The sequence below is a fragment of the Arachis ipaensis genome, chromosome B3, assembly GCF_059453495.1.
Source record: "Arachis ipaensis isolate K30076 ecotype BB chromosome B3, ASM5945349v1, whole genome shotgun sequence".
NCBI lineage: Eukaryota > Viridiplantae > Streptophyta > Magnoliopsida > Fabales > Fabaceae > Arachis > Arachis ipaensis.
The window spans coordinates 95,082,614-95,099,264 of record NC_142438.1 but is presented as its reverse complement, the minus strand read 5'-3'; the positions used below and the strand labels follow the sequence as shown (position 1 = coordinate 95,099,264).

The following is a 16,651-nucleotide window of genomic DNA, read 5'->3' as shown; positions in this document are numbered from 1 at the left end:
TGGAAGACTTGTCAGCCACCTTGTAGAGTTCTTGAGGTATAATCTCATGAACCGCCACTTCCTCCCCAATCATGATACTATGGATCATGATGGCCCGGTCTATAGTGACTTCAGACCGGTTGCTAGTGGGACTGATTGAGCGTTGAATGAACTCCAACCATCCTCTAGCTACAGGCTTAAGGTCCAATCTTCTTAGTTGAACCGGTTTGCCTTTTGAGTCAATCTTCCATTGAGCTCCTTCCACACATATGTCCATGAGGACTTGGTCCAACCTTTGATCAAAGTTGACTCTTCTTGTGTAGGGGCGTGCGTTTTCTTCCATCATTGGCAAGTTGAACGCCAGCCTTACATTTTCCAGACTGAAATCTAAGTAGTTCCCCCGAACCATGGTAAGATAATTCTTTGGGTTCGGGTTCTTACTTTGATCATGGTTCCTAGTGATCCATGCATTGGCATAGAACTCTTGAACTATTAGGATTTCGACTTGTTGAATGGGGTTGGTTAGAACTTCCCAACCTCTTCTTTAGATCTCATGTCGGATCTCTGGATACTCATTTTTCTTGAGTTTGAAAGGGACCTCAGGGATCACCTTCTTCTTGGCCACAACATCATAGAAGTGGTCTTGATGGGCTTTGGAGATGGATCTTTCCATCTCCCATGACTCGGAGGTGGAAGCTTTTGTCTTCCCTTTCCCTTTTCTAGAGGTTTCTCCGGTCTTAGGTGCCATCAATGGTAATGGAAAAATAAAAAGCTTATGCTTTTACCACACCAAACTTAGAATATTGCTCGCCCTCGAGCAAGAGAAGAAAGAAAAGAAGTAGAAGAAGAGAAAATATAGAGGAGAGGGAGGGGGGTGTATTCGGCCAAGGTAAAGAAGATAGGGTTGTGTTGTTTGAAAATGAAGGAGGGATTGAGGTGTTTATATAGTGAGGGGATAGGGAGTAGGTTCGGCCATATGGGGTGGGTTTTGGGTGGGAAAGTGATTTTGAATTTTGAAGGTAGGTGGGGTTTATAGGGAAGAATGGATGGATGTGAGTGGTGAAGGGGTAATAGGGAAGAGAGATTGAGGTGATTGGTGAAGGGTTTTGGGGAAGGGTGTTTATTGGGAATGGTGAGTGTTGAGAAGAGGGAAGAATATGAGTGGAGGTAGGTGGGGATCCTGTGGGGTCCACAGATGCTGAGATGATCATGTGGGGTCCATAGATCCTGAGGTGTCAAGGATTTGCATCCCTGCACCAATTAGGCATGTAAAACGCCTTTGCATGCAATTCTGGCGTTTAAACGCTGAATTGATGCTTGTTCTGGGCGTTCAACGCCCAGATGCAGCATGTTTCTGGCGTTGAACGCCAGTTCTATGCTTGTTTCTGGCGTTCAGCGCCAGCTCTTCTCAGGGTGCATTCCTGGCATTTGAATGCCAGGATGTTGCCTGTTTCTGGCGTTCAATGCCAGATCCATGCTCTATTCTGGTGTTGAACGCCAGCCAGATGCTCCTTACTGGCGTTTAAACGCCAGTAAGTCCTTCCTCCAGGGTGTGACTTTTCTTCTGCTATTTTTGATTCTGTTTTTAATTTTTGTATTTATTTTGTGACTCCACATGATCATGAACCTAATAAAACATGAAAGAACAATAAAAATAAAAATAAAATTAGATAAATAAATATTGGGTTGCCTCCCAACAAGCGCTTCTTTAATGTCAATAGCTTGACAGTGGGCTCTCATGGAGCCACACAGGTGATCAGGTCAATTTTATAGACTCCCAACACCAAACTTAGAGTTTGGATATGAGAGATCAACACCAAACTTAGAGTTTGGCTGAGGCCTCCCAACACCAAACTTAGAGTTTGACTGTGGGGGCTTTAGTTGACTCTGTACTGAGAGAATCTTTTCATGCTTCCTTTCCATTGTTACAGAAGGAGATCCTTGAGTTTTAAACACAAGGTTTTCCTCATTTAGTTGAAGGACCAACTCTCCTCTGTCCACATCAATCACAGCTCTTGCTGTGCTAGGAAGGGTCTTCCAAGGATGATGGATTCATCCTCATCCTTCCCAGTGTCTAGGATTATGAAATCAGCAGGGATGTAAAGGCCTTCAACCTTTACTAACACGTCCTCTACTTGTCCATAAGCTTGTTTTCTTGAGTTATCTACCATCTCTAATGAGATTCTGGCAGCTTGCACCTCAAAGATTCCCAATTTCTCCATTACAGATAGTGGAATGAGGTTTATCCCTGACCCAAGGTCACATAGAGCCTTTTCAAAGGCCATGGTGCCTATGGTACAAGGTAATAAGAACTTTCCAGGATCCTGTTTCTTCTGAGGCAATGTCAGTTGATCCATATCACTCAGTTCATTGATGAGCAAGGGAGGTTCATCTTCCCAAGTCTCATTACCAAATAATTTGGCATTCAGCTTCATGATTGCACCAAGGTACTTGGCAACTTGCTCTTCAGTAACATCTTCATTCTCTTCAGAAGAAGAATATTCATCAGAGCTCATGAATAGCATAAGGAGGTTTAATGGAATCTCTATGGTCTCCAGATGAGCCTCAGAGTCCTTTGGTTCCTCAGAAGGAAGCTCCTTATTGATCTCTGGACGTCTCAGGAGGTCTTCCTCACTGGGATTCACGTCCTCTCCCTCCCTTACAGGTTCGGCCATGGTAATCAATTCAATGGCCTTGCACTCTCCTTTTGGATTCTCTTCTATATTGCTTGGGAGAGCACTAGGAGGGGTTTCAGTGATTCTTTTACTTAGCTGGCCCACTTGTGCTTCCAAATTTCTAATGGAGGACATTGTTTCATTCATGAAACTCACAATGGCCTTAGATAGATCAGAGACTATATTTGCTAAGCTAGTTGGATTCTGCTCAGAACTCTCTGTCTGTTGCTGAGTGGATGATGGAAAAGGTTTGCTATTGCTAAACCTGTTTCTTCCACCATTATTAAAGCTTTGTTGAGGCTTTTGTTGATCCTTCCATGAGAGATTTGGGTGATTTCTCCATGAGGGATTATAGGCTTTTGTTGCTATTGCAGGGTTCTCAGGATCATAAGCTTCTTCTTAAGAAGATGCCTCTTGAGTACTATTGGATGCAGCTTGCATTCCATTCAGACTCTGAGAAATCATATTGACTTGCTGAGTCAATATTTTGTTCTGAGCCAATATGGCATTCAGAGTATCAATTTCAAGAACTCCCTTCTTCTGAGGCGTCCCATTACTCACAGGATTCCTCTCAGAAGTGTACATGAACTGGTTATTAGCAACCATGTCAATGAGTTCTTGAGCTTCTGCAGGCGTTTTCTTTAGGTGAATGGATCCACCTCCAGAAGTATCCAACGACATCTTAGCTAATTCAGACAGACCATCATAGAATATATCCAGGATGGTCCATTCTGAAAGCATGTCAGAAGGACACTTTTTGGTCAGTTGCTTGTATCTCTCCCAAGCTTCATAGAGGGATTCACCTTCTTTCTGTCTGAAGGTTTGAACATCCACTCTAAGCTTACTAAGCTTTTGAGGAGGAAAGAACTTGGCTAAGAAAGCCGTGACCAGCTTATCCCAAGAGTTCAGGCTATCTTCAGGTTGAGAGTCCAACCATACTCTAGCTCTGTCTCTTACAGCAAACGGGAAAAGCATAAGCCTGTAGACCTCGGGGTCAACCCCATTGGAATTAACAGTATCACAGATCTGCAAGAACTCAGTTAAGAACTGAAAAGGATCTTCAGATGAAAGTCCATGAAACTTGCAGTTCTGTTGCATCAGAGAAACTAATTGAGGTTTAAGCTCAAAATTGTTTGCTCCAATGGCAGGGATTGAGATGCTCCTTCCATGTAAATTGAAATTAGATGCAGTGAAGTCACCAAGCATCCTCCTTGCATTGTTGTTGTTAGGTTCGGCTGCCATCTCCTTTTCTTGTTAAAAAATTTTAGTAAGGTTGTCTCTGGATTGTTTTATTTTAGCTTCTCTTAGTTTCCTCTTCAGAGTCCTTTCAGGTTCTGGATCAGCTTCAACAAGAATGCCCTTTTCCTTGTCCCTGCTCATATGAAAGAGAAGAGAACAAGAAAAGAAGAGGAATCCTCTATGTTACAGTAAAGAGGTTCCTTATTGTTGGTAGAAGAAGAAAGGGAATAAGAGTGAAGAAGAATGGATAATCCAAACACAAGGGTGAGGATAGGAGCAGAGATATGAGATAAAAAGAAGTGTTAGTAAGTAATTAAATAAATAGAAGAAGATGAGAGAGAGAAATTTTCGAAAATAATTTTTGAAAAGGAGTTGATGATTTTCGAAAATTAAAGGGGAAATAAAATTAAAATTAAAATTTAAAACAATTAAAAAGAATTTTTGAAAAAGAGGGAGGTATTTTCGAAAATTAGAGAGGGAAGAGTAGTTAGGTGGTTTTGAAAAAGATAAGAAACAAACAAAAAGTCAATGAGTTAGTTGAAAAAGATTTGAAAATCAATTTTGAAAAGATAAGAAGATAAGAAGTTAGAAAAGATATTTTAAAATCAAATTTTTTTGAAAAAGATATGATTTAAAAAGATATGATAGAAAGATATGATTAAAATTAGTTTTGAAAAAGATTTGAATTTTAAAATCAAAATTAATGACTTGACTCACAAGTAATCACAAGATATGATTCTAGAACTTAAAGTTTGAATCTTTCTTAACAAAACATTAATTGTTGATAATATTTTCGAAAATTATGAGATAAAATTAAGAAAAAAATTTTTGAAAAATATTTTTAAAATTTTCGAAAATAAATAAGAAAAATGAAAAAGATTTGATTTTTTGAAAAAGATTTTGAAAAGATAAGATTTTTAAATTGAAAATTTGATTTGACTCATAAGAAACAACTAAATTTTAAAAAGTTTTGAAAAAGTCAACTCAAATTTTCAAAAATTTATGAGTGAAAAAAGGAAAGATATTTTTTTTATTTTTGAATTTTTAATGATGAAAGAGAAAAACATAAAAAAGACTCAATGCATGAAAATTTTGGATCAAAACATGTGATGCATGGAAGAACACTATGAATGTCAAGATGAACACCAAGAACACCTTGAAGATCATGATGAACATCAAGAACATATTTTTAAAAAATTTTTGATGCAAAGAAAACATACAAGACACCAAACTTAGAAATTTGCAAACTTCAGACACTAACAAATTGAAAATGCATATGAAAAATAAGAAAAGACACAAAACAAGAAAATATGAAGATCAAACAAGAAGACTTACCAAGAACAACTTGAAAATCATGAAGAACACTATGAATGCATGAATTTTCGAAAATTTTTAGAAAATAAAAGTATGCAATTGACACCAAACTTAAAAATTGACTCAAGACTCAAACAAATAACAAAATATTTTTTATTTTTATGATTTTATTAATTTTTTCTGGATTTTTGTATATATTTTTTTTCGAAAACATATAGGAAAAATGAAGTAATGAATTCAAAGTCCTCAATCAAGATTCCAAGAATCATACCAGGTTAGTCTAAAGCTTGATGGCCAGCCAAACTTCACCATACCATTTTGAAACTTTAGAATTCACTCTTAAAAGTTTTAAAATAATTTTCAAAAACAAAGGGAAAAATTTTTTTCGAAAGATTTTTGAAGAATTTTTTTTTGAAGATAAAACAAAAAGAAAATTACCTACTCTGAGCAACAAGATGAACCGTCAGTTGTCCAAACTCGAACAATCCCCGGCAACGGCGCCAAAACTTGGTGTGCGAAATTGTGATCTTTACTTTCTTGGTAACGGTGCTAAAAACTTCATACGCACGTTCATATTCTTAATTTTGTTTCACAACTTCGTACAACTAACCAGCAAGTGCACTGGGTCGTCCAAGTAATAAACCTTACGTGAGTAAGGGTCGATCCCACGGAGATTGTCAGTATGAAGCAAGCTATGGTCACCTTGTAAATCTCAGTCAGGCGAATTCAACTGATTTTATGAATTGATAAGTAAAAGATAAATAAAACATAAAATAGGATAGTGGTACTTATGTAATTCATTGGTGATAATTTCAGATAAGCGTATAGAGATGCTTTTGTTCCTCTGAACCTCTGCTTTCCTGCTGTCTTCATCCAATCAATCCTACTCCTTTCCATGGCAAGCTGTATATTGGGCATCACCGTTGTCAGTGGCTACATCCCGTCTTCTCTGTGAAAATGGTCTGATGCGCTGTCACTGCATGGCTAATCATCTGGAGGTTCTCGATCATACTGGAATAGGATTCACCATCTTTTTGCGTCTGTCACTACGCCTATCACTCACGAGTTTGAAGCTCGTCACAGTCATCCCTTCCCGGATCCTACTCGAAATACGACAGACAAGGTTTAGACTTTTCGGATCTCAAGAATGGCCATCCATGGGTTCTAACTTATACCACGAAGATTCTGATTAAGAAATCCAAGAGATACTCATTCAATCGAAGGTAGAACGAAAGTGGTTGTCAGGCACACGTTCATAGGGAATGATGATGAGTGTCACGATCATCACATTCATGTTAAAGTGCGAATGAATATCTTAGAAGCGGAATAAGTTGAATTGAATAGAAAAACAGTAGTACTTTGTATTAATTCGTGAGGAACAGCAGAGCTCCACACCTTAATCTATGGTGTGTAGAAACTCTACCGTTGAAAATACATAAGTGATGAGGTTCAGGCATGGCCGAATGGCCAGCCCCCAAACGTGATCTAAATATGAAAGCTAAAGATGTAAATACAATAGTAAAAAGTCCTATTTATACTAAACTAGTTACTAGGGTTTACAGAAATGAGTAAATGATGCAGAAATCCACTTCCGGGGCCCACTTGGTGTGTGCTTGGGCTGAGTTTGAAGTTTACACGTGGAGAGGTCATTCTTCGAGTTGAACGCCAGTTTGTGATGTGTTTCTGGCGTTGAACTCCACTTTGCAACTTGTTTCTGGCGCTGAACGCCAGACTACAACATAGAACTGGCGTTCAACACCAGTTTGCGTCGTATAAACTCGGGCAAAGTATGAACTATTATATATTGCTGGAAAGACCTGGATGTCTACTTTCCAACGCAATTAGAAGCACGCCATTTGGAGTTTTGTAGCTCCAGAAAATCCACTTTGAGTGCAGGCAGGTCAGAATCCAACAGCATCTGCAATCCTTCTTCAACCTCTGAATCTGATTTTTGCTCAGGTCCCTCAATTTCAGCCAGAAAATACCTGAAATCACAGAAAAATACACAAACTCATAGTAAAGTCCAAAAATGTGATTTTTAATTAAAAACTAATAAAAATATACTAAAACTAACTAAATCATACTGAAAACTATGTAAAAATAATGCCAAAAAGCGTATAAATTATCCACTCATCATGATATCACAGCTAGTAGGGCAGGCATTCATCTTATGCATTTTCTACCTGTTTGTATGCTTTGTTTACTTGTAATGGTTTGCCTGATTGAATAACATGCCTAATTGCTATCTGAATTAATTGCTTTATATGCTTATACTTGTGAGTTACTTGCATTGTATATTACTTGTGTTTTCTACTGGGATTGGGGAGGTTCGGAAGGCGGTGGCGATAGGATCGCATGGAGGATAGGTTGGTGAAGGCTGTGGGACAGTGGTGTTTGATTAGAATAGTTTTCCCTTAAGATAGAGTACCCTGTTTAATTATGATAAGGTTTATATGATGCTTATTTGTTTTTAGAATGCTTTAAGCTTGAATCTTGTGATGGATATGGAGCTTAGAATTGCCTTTGGCGTCCTGGGGTCTTATATCCTACATCACTGGGCACTGTTACCATACTGAGAATCTCCAGTTCTCATACCATATCTTTGTTGTGTTTTTCAGATGCAGGTCGCAACCCACCTCGGTGAGTTATTTTGGATGGTGATAGGAGCGGAGGATCTTGGATTCTTTTGGAGTCTTTTTGGTTTATCTGTTTATACATCTCTCTTTTGTATTTTGTTTTGCCTAGAGGCATGTATTTGAGAGCACAAAACTTGTATAAGCTATTTTTAAACTGTCAGGTTTCTATATGGTCTGTATACGGCTAGCCGGCTTAAACTCCGCGAGTGGAGGCTAGTTCCTTATGATATTATACTATTATACTATTACCTTGCTTATATCACTTCTATTTCTTATACCTTAAGATAGTACGTTTTGCACTTTTCAAATCCTGTTTTTGAGCTATATCTTTCATCGGGCTTCTAGATTATACCATTCTTCTCTCTCTCTCTCTCTCTATATATATATATATATATTATGTATGAGCTTAGAACTATCGTAATCTCTGATTAACCTTTGCTTTACGACACAAGGTAAGGCTTAGGCTAATTAGGGTGTTACACATTCCAGTTTAGACCCATTTTGGTCCCCCCCAAAGGATTTAACCATGAGACCTTCTACATGGACAACCTCTCTTCCCTCCTTAACCCTAACCAATTTCGCCATGATTGCTTCACTTAATATCGCAACATGAAGTCAATGGATCCGTTGCCACAATGAAGACTGTAGACTTCTCACCGTTTCTTTCTCCCTGGTCTAAGGTGATGCCACTGTGCTCAAACTCCACGATGACCTTTGTAAAATCCGAGAAATTAGTAAATAATTAGCTAATAAATTAATTATTAATTAAGATAATTAAAAATATAATTTTTATGGTTTAATATGATAGAGAAAATTAAAATAAGAATTTCGACACTAATTTCAAAGAATTTGACCCAATATTGGGCCAAAAGGCCAAACCGGGCCCCTATTGGGCCCAAGGCCCAACCCACATATAACTTTCAGCCTTATTTTTCCTATTAGAACAAGGAAAGCATGCTGAAACAAGGGAGAAAAGGGGGAACGTTGCAAACCCTTGCTCCAAGTTTCAGTTGACCACAATTTTTGATCCGGAGCTCCGATTGCCGCCCCCTTTGTGGCTATGCGACCGCAGCGTCGAGCTCTACAAAGCCCAATAGTTAATTTGGAATCAAATTAGCTTCGTGGACTTGTCGATTCATGTCCTAATTTTGTGTTGATAAGGTGAGGAGCGTTTAATTCTTTTCAAGTTATCTAATTAGTGAACCCTATAGTAATTTTTGCGTTATTTTGTGAAATTAGTTTGGATTTGGTACTTTGAAAACAAATTGGTGGTTTTCGAGACTTGGTATTGGACTCTGGGGAGCCGGAGACCCGTTTGGTGAGACTTTGGAACCTTGGGTGTCGTGAAATGGTGACAAATTGTGACGTTTCGGATTTTACGAGAAATTAGTCAAGGTATAATTTTAGTTTCTCGTATTTAATATATAATGTTTTATGAAAACTTAGGCTAGACGACCTAGAATAAGTTGAATTATGAATTTTGAAGCTTGAATGTTAGTATGAATGTGATATGAATTGATGAGGTATGATAGATTGAATAATTGTGATATGAATGTGGTTAGTTTAGTGAGACTAGTTCCTTGATGATGATGTTGATAGTGATATGTAATAACGTTGAATTATGATAATTGTAATAAGTATGATTGTAAAGTGTTGTAGAATAAAACTAATCATATTGAGATTTGATTGGATATGAAGAATGTGGGCTGTGTGGTTGTAAAATAGTGTGTTTTAGTGTAGGTTATGGCTGTGATTATTTATTTGATTGATTTTTCTTGAATTATTGGAAGAGGTTTAATCTTGAAATTTAGTTTAATTTTGGAAATGTTTGATTTTAGAAAACATTTAAAACTGGAATTCGGTTTAATTTTGGAAAGGTTTTGATATTTGAAGCTAGTTAGGAACGGGTTGGAAAATGTAGTTTTGATGGGACCCATTGATACACCACTATTTTAAGATATATTTTGGACTAAATTGAGTGGGTTTTGTCAACTTCTCTTACACTTATTCATGTAAATTGTATGTTTTTCATTTCCTTTCTAATTTTGTGCTATGAATGAAAACATGTTTCCTAGGCCTTAAAATTATTAATTTTTAATTCTCCTTTGTACCATTCGATGCCATGATGTGTTTGTTAAGTATTTTCAGGTTTACAGGGCATGAATGGTTTAAAGGATGAAGAGGAAGCATGTTAAAGTGGAAGGAACACAAGAAACTAAGGAGCTGAGAAGCGAGGAGTGACGCGCACGCATGGCTGACACGTGCACGTGATTTGGAGCATCGTACAGTGATGTGTACGCATGATCAGCGCAGGAGTTCAGTCACGCGTACGTGTGGCCGACGCGTACGCGTGACAGAGCGTCACGTGCTGCACTTAATAGAACTCGCTGGGGGCGATTTCTAGGCTGATTTGGACCCAGTTTCAAGCCCAAAATACAGACTAGATGCAGGGGGCAAGCTGAGACTGAGGACACTTCACTTTCACTTTAGTTTTAGTTTTAGTTTTGAATTCTAGGGAGAGAAACAACTATTTTTCTCTAGGGTTTTGATTTCTTAGTTTCGTTTTGGATTAGATCTTGAGAGAGCTGCTACTACCTTCTATTGAAGTCATCATCTCTATAGTTTACTTTTCCGATAACTCAACTACTCTTTTCCATTTAATTTCTTTGATGTTCATGTTTAGATATTGTTATTTTTGAATGTTATTAATGCAGTGAAGTATTTTTATATTTATTTTTATAGCTTGTTTGATTCATATTAATTATTGTTCGTGCCAGTTTTAATTTAATTAATTTCTCAAAATTACCATGTCCTTTATTTACTCCTATTATGTGTTTATGAAAATGGCATTCATGTTAATGGAGTAGAGCTCCCAACTTGGCTTAGGATTTGATTAATTAGAAACCCTTGAGTTGTGATACTCAAGTGTAATCTGTAATTGGAAATTGCTGGCTAACTCGATTCTCACCAACTCTAGTCCTTCCCCCTGAAGTGACTAGGACTTGTGAGCTAGAGTAGTGGTACCCACTTGACTTTCCTGCAACTGCAAAAGGATAACTAAGTGGAAGCAATAAACCTTTGCTATTATACTTGGGGAAGACAACAAGGATAGAAATTCCAATTATCTCTCCTAACCAAGGTCTTTTATTTCAAATACATAACATCTCTTGTTACTGCTCATTGCTTTAATTTCAAGCCATTTATTTTTTCATTCTCCACTACAAAAATTACTTAGAAAAATTCTAACCAATAAATTGCACCTTGTGTCAACTCTTTGGGAAACTGATGAGCGGATAATTTATACGCTTTTTGGCATTGTTTTTAGTATGTTTTTAGTAGAATCTAGTTACTTTTAGGGATGTTTTTATTAGTTTTTATGTTAAATTCACATTTCTGGACTTTACTATAAGTTTGTGTATTTTTCTGTGATTTCAGGTATTTTTTGGTTGAAATTGAGGGACTTGAGCAAAAATCAGATTCAGAGGTTGAAGAAGGACTGCTGATGCTGTTGGATTCTGACCTCCCTGCACTCAAAGTGGATTTTCTGGAGCTACAGAACTCAAAATAGCGCGCTTCTAATTGCGTTGGAAAGTAGACATCCAGAGCTTTTCAGCAATATATAATAGTTCATAATTTGACCGAGTTTAGACGACGTAAAAGGGCGTTGAATGCCAGTTCTACGCTGCTGTCTGGAGTTAAACGCCAGAAACACGTCACAAACCAGAGTTGAACGCCAGAAATACGTTACAACCTGGCGTTCAACTCCAGAAAGAGCCTCTGCACATGTAACATTCAAGCTCAGCCCAAGCACACACCAAGTGGGCCCCGGAGGTGGATTTATGCATCAATTACTTACTTCTGTAAACCCTAGTAACTAGTTTAGTATAAATAGGACTTTTTACTATTGTATTAGACATCTTTGATCAGTTTTATGCTATCTTAGACTTTCATGGGGGCTGGCCATTCGGCCATGTCTGGACCATTATCACTTATGTATTTTCATACGGTAGAGTTTCTGCACTCCATAGATTAAGGTGTGGAGCTCTACTGTTCCTCAAAGATTAATGCAAAGTACTACTGTTTTTCTATTCAATTCAGCTTCTAAGATATTCATTCGCACTTCAACCTGAATGTGATGAACATGACAATCATCATCATTCCCTATGAACGCGTGCCTGACAACCACTTCCGTTCTACCTTAGATTGAATGAGTATCTCTTGGATCTCTTAATCAGAATCTTCGTGGTATAAGCTAGATTGATGGTAGCATTCATGAGAGTCTGGAAAGTCTAAACCTTGTTTGTGGTATTCCGAGTAGGACTCTGGGATTGAATGACTGTGACGAACTTCAAACTCGCGAGTGCTGGGCATAGTGACAGACGCAAAAGGAGGGTGAATCCTATTCCAGTATGATCGAGAACCTCAGATGATTAGCCGTGCTGTGACAGAGCATTTGGACCATTTTCACAAGAGGATAGGATGCAGCCATTGGCAAGGGTGATGCCTCTAGACGATTAGCCATGCAGTGACAGCGCATCAGACCATTTTCCAGAGAGGATTAAAAGTAGCCATTGACAACGGTGATGTTCTTACATAAAGCCAGCCATGGAAAGGAGTAAGACTGATTGGATGAAGACAGCAGGAAAGCAGAGGTTCAGAGGAACGAAAGCATCTCTTACACTTATCTGAAACTCTCACCAATGATATACATAAGTGTTTCTATCCTTATTTTCTATCTATTTATTATTTATGTTCGAAAACTCCATAACTATTTTATATCCGCCTGACTGAGATTCACAAGGTGACCGTAGCTTGCTTCATACCAACAATCTCCGTGGGATCGACCCTTACTCACGTAAGGTTTATTACTTGGACGACCCAGTGCACTTGCTGGTTAGTTGTATCGAAGTTGTGAATGAAAAACGATTTATTAAGACGTGCGTACAGAGTTTCTGGCGCCGTTGCCTGAGATCACAATTTCGTGCACCAAGTTTTTGGCGCCGTTGCCGGGGATTGTTCGAGTTTGAACAACTGACGGTTCATCTTGTTGCTCAGATTAGGTAATTTTCTTTTTGTTTTCTTTTCAAAAATTTTTCAAAAATCTTTCAAAAATTTCTCATCTGTTTTCAAAAAAAAAAAATAAAATGAATCTTTTCAAAAATATATTTTTCTTCAGAATTTTTAAGAATGAATTCTAGAGTTTCATGAAGCATGTTGAAGCCTGGCTGGCTGTAAAGCCATGTCTAATTCTTTTGGATAGGGGCTTCCAACCATCAGCATAGAGGCAGGTTGATTGGTATGTCAGCTGTGTCATGTCTGAGTTACATACTAAAGCTTGGCTGGCTATTAAGCCATGCCTAACCCTCAGATTGGAGCTTTAGACTAAAGAGCACAAGATTCCTGGAATTCATATTAAAAATTTTGGAATCCTTATTTTTCTTTTTCTAAATAATTTTCGAAAAAAATATAAAATAAAAATCCAAAAAAATAAAAAAATTCATAAAAATAAAAAATATTTCATGTTTCTTGTTTGAGTCTTGAGTCAAGTTGAAAGTTTGGTGTCAATTGCATGTTTTAAAGTTTGCATAAAATTTTCGAAAAATTCATGCATTCATAGTGTTCTTCATGATCTTCAAGTTGTTCTTGGTAAATCTTCTTGTTTGATCTTGATGTTTTCTTGTTTTGTGTCTTGTCTTGTTTCTCATGTGCATTTTTGCATCCATAGAGTCTAAGCATCAAAGATTTCTAAGTTTGGTGTCTTGCATGTTTTCTTTGCATAAAAAATTTTTCAAAAATATGTTCTTGATGTTCATCATGATCTTCAAAGTATTCTTGGTGTTCATCTTGACATTCATAGAATTCTTGCATGCATTCATTGTTTTGATCCAAAATTTTCATGCATTGAGTCTTTTTCATGTTTTTCCCTCTCATCATTAAAAATTCAAAAATCAAAAAAATATCCTTCCCTTTTTCTTCTCATAAATTCGAAAATTTGAGTTGACTTTTTCAAAACTTTTTAAAAATCTAGTTGTTTTTATGAGTCAAATCAAATTTTCAATTTAAAAATCTTATCTTTTTCAAAATCTTTTTCAAAAATCAAATCTTTTTCATTTTTCTTAGTTATTTTCGAAAATTTTAAAAATATTTTTCAAAAATCTTTTTCTTATCTTTATCTCCTAATTTTCGAAAATAACATCATCAATTAATGTTTTGATTCAAAAAATTTCAAGTTTGTTACTTACTTGTTAAGAAAGATTCAAACTTTAAGTTCTAGAATCATACTTTGTGATTTCTTGTGAATTAAGTCATTAATTGTGATTTTAAAAAATCAAATCTTTTTCAAAACTAATATCAATCATATCTTTTCAAAAATATCTCCTTATCTTATCTTTTTCAAAAATTTGATTTTAAAATATCTTCTCTAACTTCTTATCTTTTCACAATTGATTTTCAAATTTGTTTTAACTAACTAACTAACTTTTTGTTTGTTTCTTATCTTTTTCAAAACTACCTAACTAACTCTCTCTCTCTCTAATTTTCGAAAATATCTTCCCTCTTTTTCAAAATTTTTTTTAATTAACTAATTATTCTAATTTTTTATCTTAATTTTCGAAAATTACTCCTCTTTTTCAAAAATTATTTTCGAAAATCATCTTTCTCTCTCATCTCCTTATATTTATTTATTCATCTACTAACACTTTATCTCACCCAAATTCAAACCCCCTCTTCCATCTGTGTTCGAATTTTTTCTTCTTCTTTTCTTCTACTCACACAGGGACCTCTATACTGTGGTAAAAAGGACCCTATTATTATTATTTTTCTGTTCCTCTTTTTCATATGAGCAAAAGCAAGGTGAAGAACTGAAGATTGATGGTTTAGAGGTTATAGAAACTCTCGTTGTAAGTATAGTTACTAAACCAAGCAATCAACCTTTCTTACTAACGTTTTGGTTGTCACAAGTAACAAACCCCTTTGAAATTGATAACCGAGTATTCAAACCTCGGGTCGTCTTCTCAAGGAATTGCAGGGAAGTATGTTCTTATTATTGGTTATGAAGATTGTAAATTGGGGGTTTTGGAAGTAAGGTGGGAATATGTTATATGACAAGTAAAATAAAATAATAATAATAAAATCTCTTGGTAAGGTATAAGAAATTGGAAGTCCAGACCAAGTTATCCTTATCAATGATAATAAAAATTGAATCTTAATTTCACTTAGTTAACTCTTACTTAAAGCAGAGGAAGGTCAAGTGACTAATTAGTTTGATCTTCAAATCCTAGTTAATTCCTAAGAAAAGATTGAGATTATTGAAACTCAGTTCAATTAGCAAAGATAACAATTAAAAATTATGCTATTAAGTTGGATAACTCTTGAGTTACTGATTTCTTAACCAAAACCAAAAGGAGGAAAAGTAAATTTGCTGGAATAAAAATGTCTTCAGGTGGGAAGCAGTAATCATGTAAATAAAAGAAAGCAATATTAAACTGAAATACCTCAAATTGCATTAACAAAAGAACTTAAATCTGACATAGACATGCATGGAAAAATAAATAAAATAAAGAACCTGGGATTGAGAGTCACTCCTAAAACTAAGAGAAGTCCTAAATCCTAATCCTAAGAGAGAGGAGAGAACCTCTCTCTCTAAAAACTACATCTACTCCTAAAATTGTGAATTGTGTAAGCCTCATTATGAATGGGTGCAGTCCCATACTTTATAGCCTCTAATCTATGTTTTCTGGGCCGCAAACTGGGTCAAAACTAGCCCAGAATTCGCTGGTTGCGAATTCATTTGCGCTGATTTCCGTCACTTGCGACGCGGCCGCATGGATCACGCGGTCGCGTCGCCTAGCGTCAGGGGAACTATACCATATTATTTATCAAATCGAAGCCCCGGACGTTAGCTTTCCAACGCAACTGAAACCGCGTCGTTTGGACCTCTGTAGCTAAAGTTATAGCCGTTTGAGTGCAGAGAGGTCAGGCTGGACAGGTTAGCGATTTCTCCAACTTCTTGCATTCCTTCCACTTTTGCATGCTTTCTTCCCATCCTCCAAGCCATTCCTGCCTTATAATATCTGGAAACACTTAACACACATATCAAGGCATCTAATGGTAATAAAAGAGGATTAATAATAAGCAAATATAAGATCAAAAAAGCATGTTTTCAATCATAGCACAAAATCAGGAAGGAAATATAAAACCATGCAAATAGTATGAATAAGTGGGTGAAGAGTAGATAAAAACCACTCAATTGAGCACAAGATAAATCATAAAATAGTGGTTTATCACAAGGACAAGAAAATTCTTGTTGAAGCAGATCCAGAACCTGAAAGGACTCTGAAGAGGAAACTAAGAGAAGCTAAATTACAACAATCCAGCAAGCACCTTTCAGAAATTTTTGAACAGGAAGAGGAGATGGCAGCCGAAAATAATAATAATGCAAGGAGGATGCTTGGTGACTTTACTGCACCTAATTCCAATTTACATGGAAGAAGCATCTCCATCCCTACCATTGGAGCAAACAATTTTGAGTTGAAACCTCAGCTAGTTTCTCTGATGCAGCAAAACTGCAAGTTTCATGGACTTCCATCTGAAGATCCCTTTCAGTTCTTAACTGAATTCTTGCATATCTGTGATACTGTTAAGACTAATGGAGTAGATCCTGAAGTCTACAGGCTCATGCTTTTCCCCTTTGCTGTAAGAGACAGAGCTAGAGTGTGGTTCGACTCTCAACCCAAAGATAGCCTGAACTCTTGGGATAAGCTGGTCAAGGCTTTCTTAGCCAAGTTTTTTCCTCCTCAAAAGTTGAGT

General features: G+C 36.7%; 1 non-coding gene across 1 annotated transcript; it reads left to right on the top strand.

Annotated features, from left to right (window-relative positions):
- Positions 1 to 3,389: 3,389 nt before the first annotated feature.
- LOC148571641 (small nucleolar RNA R71) lies at positions 3,390 to 3,497 on the top strand. Its single transcript, XR_015908058.1, has one exon. It is a non-coding gene; the product is annotated as a small nucleolar RNA R71 (small nucleolar RNA).
- Positions 3,498 to 16,651: the final 13,154 nt, after the last annotated feature.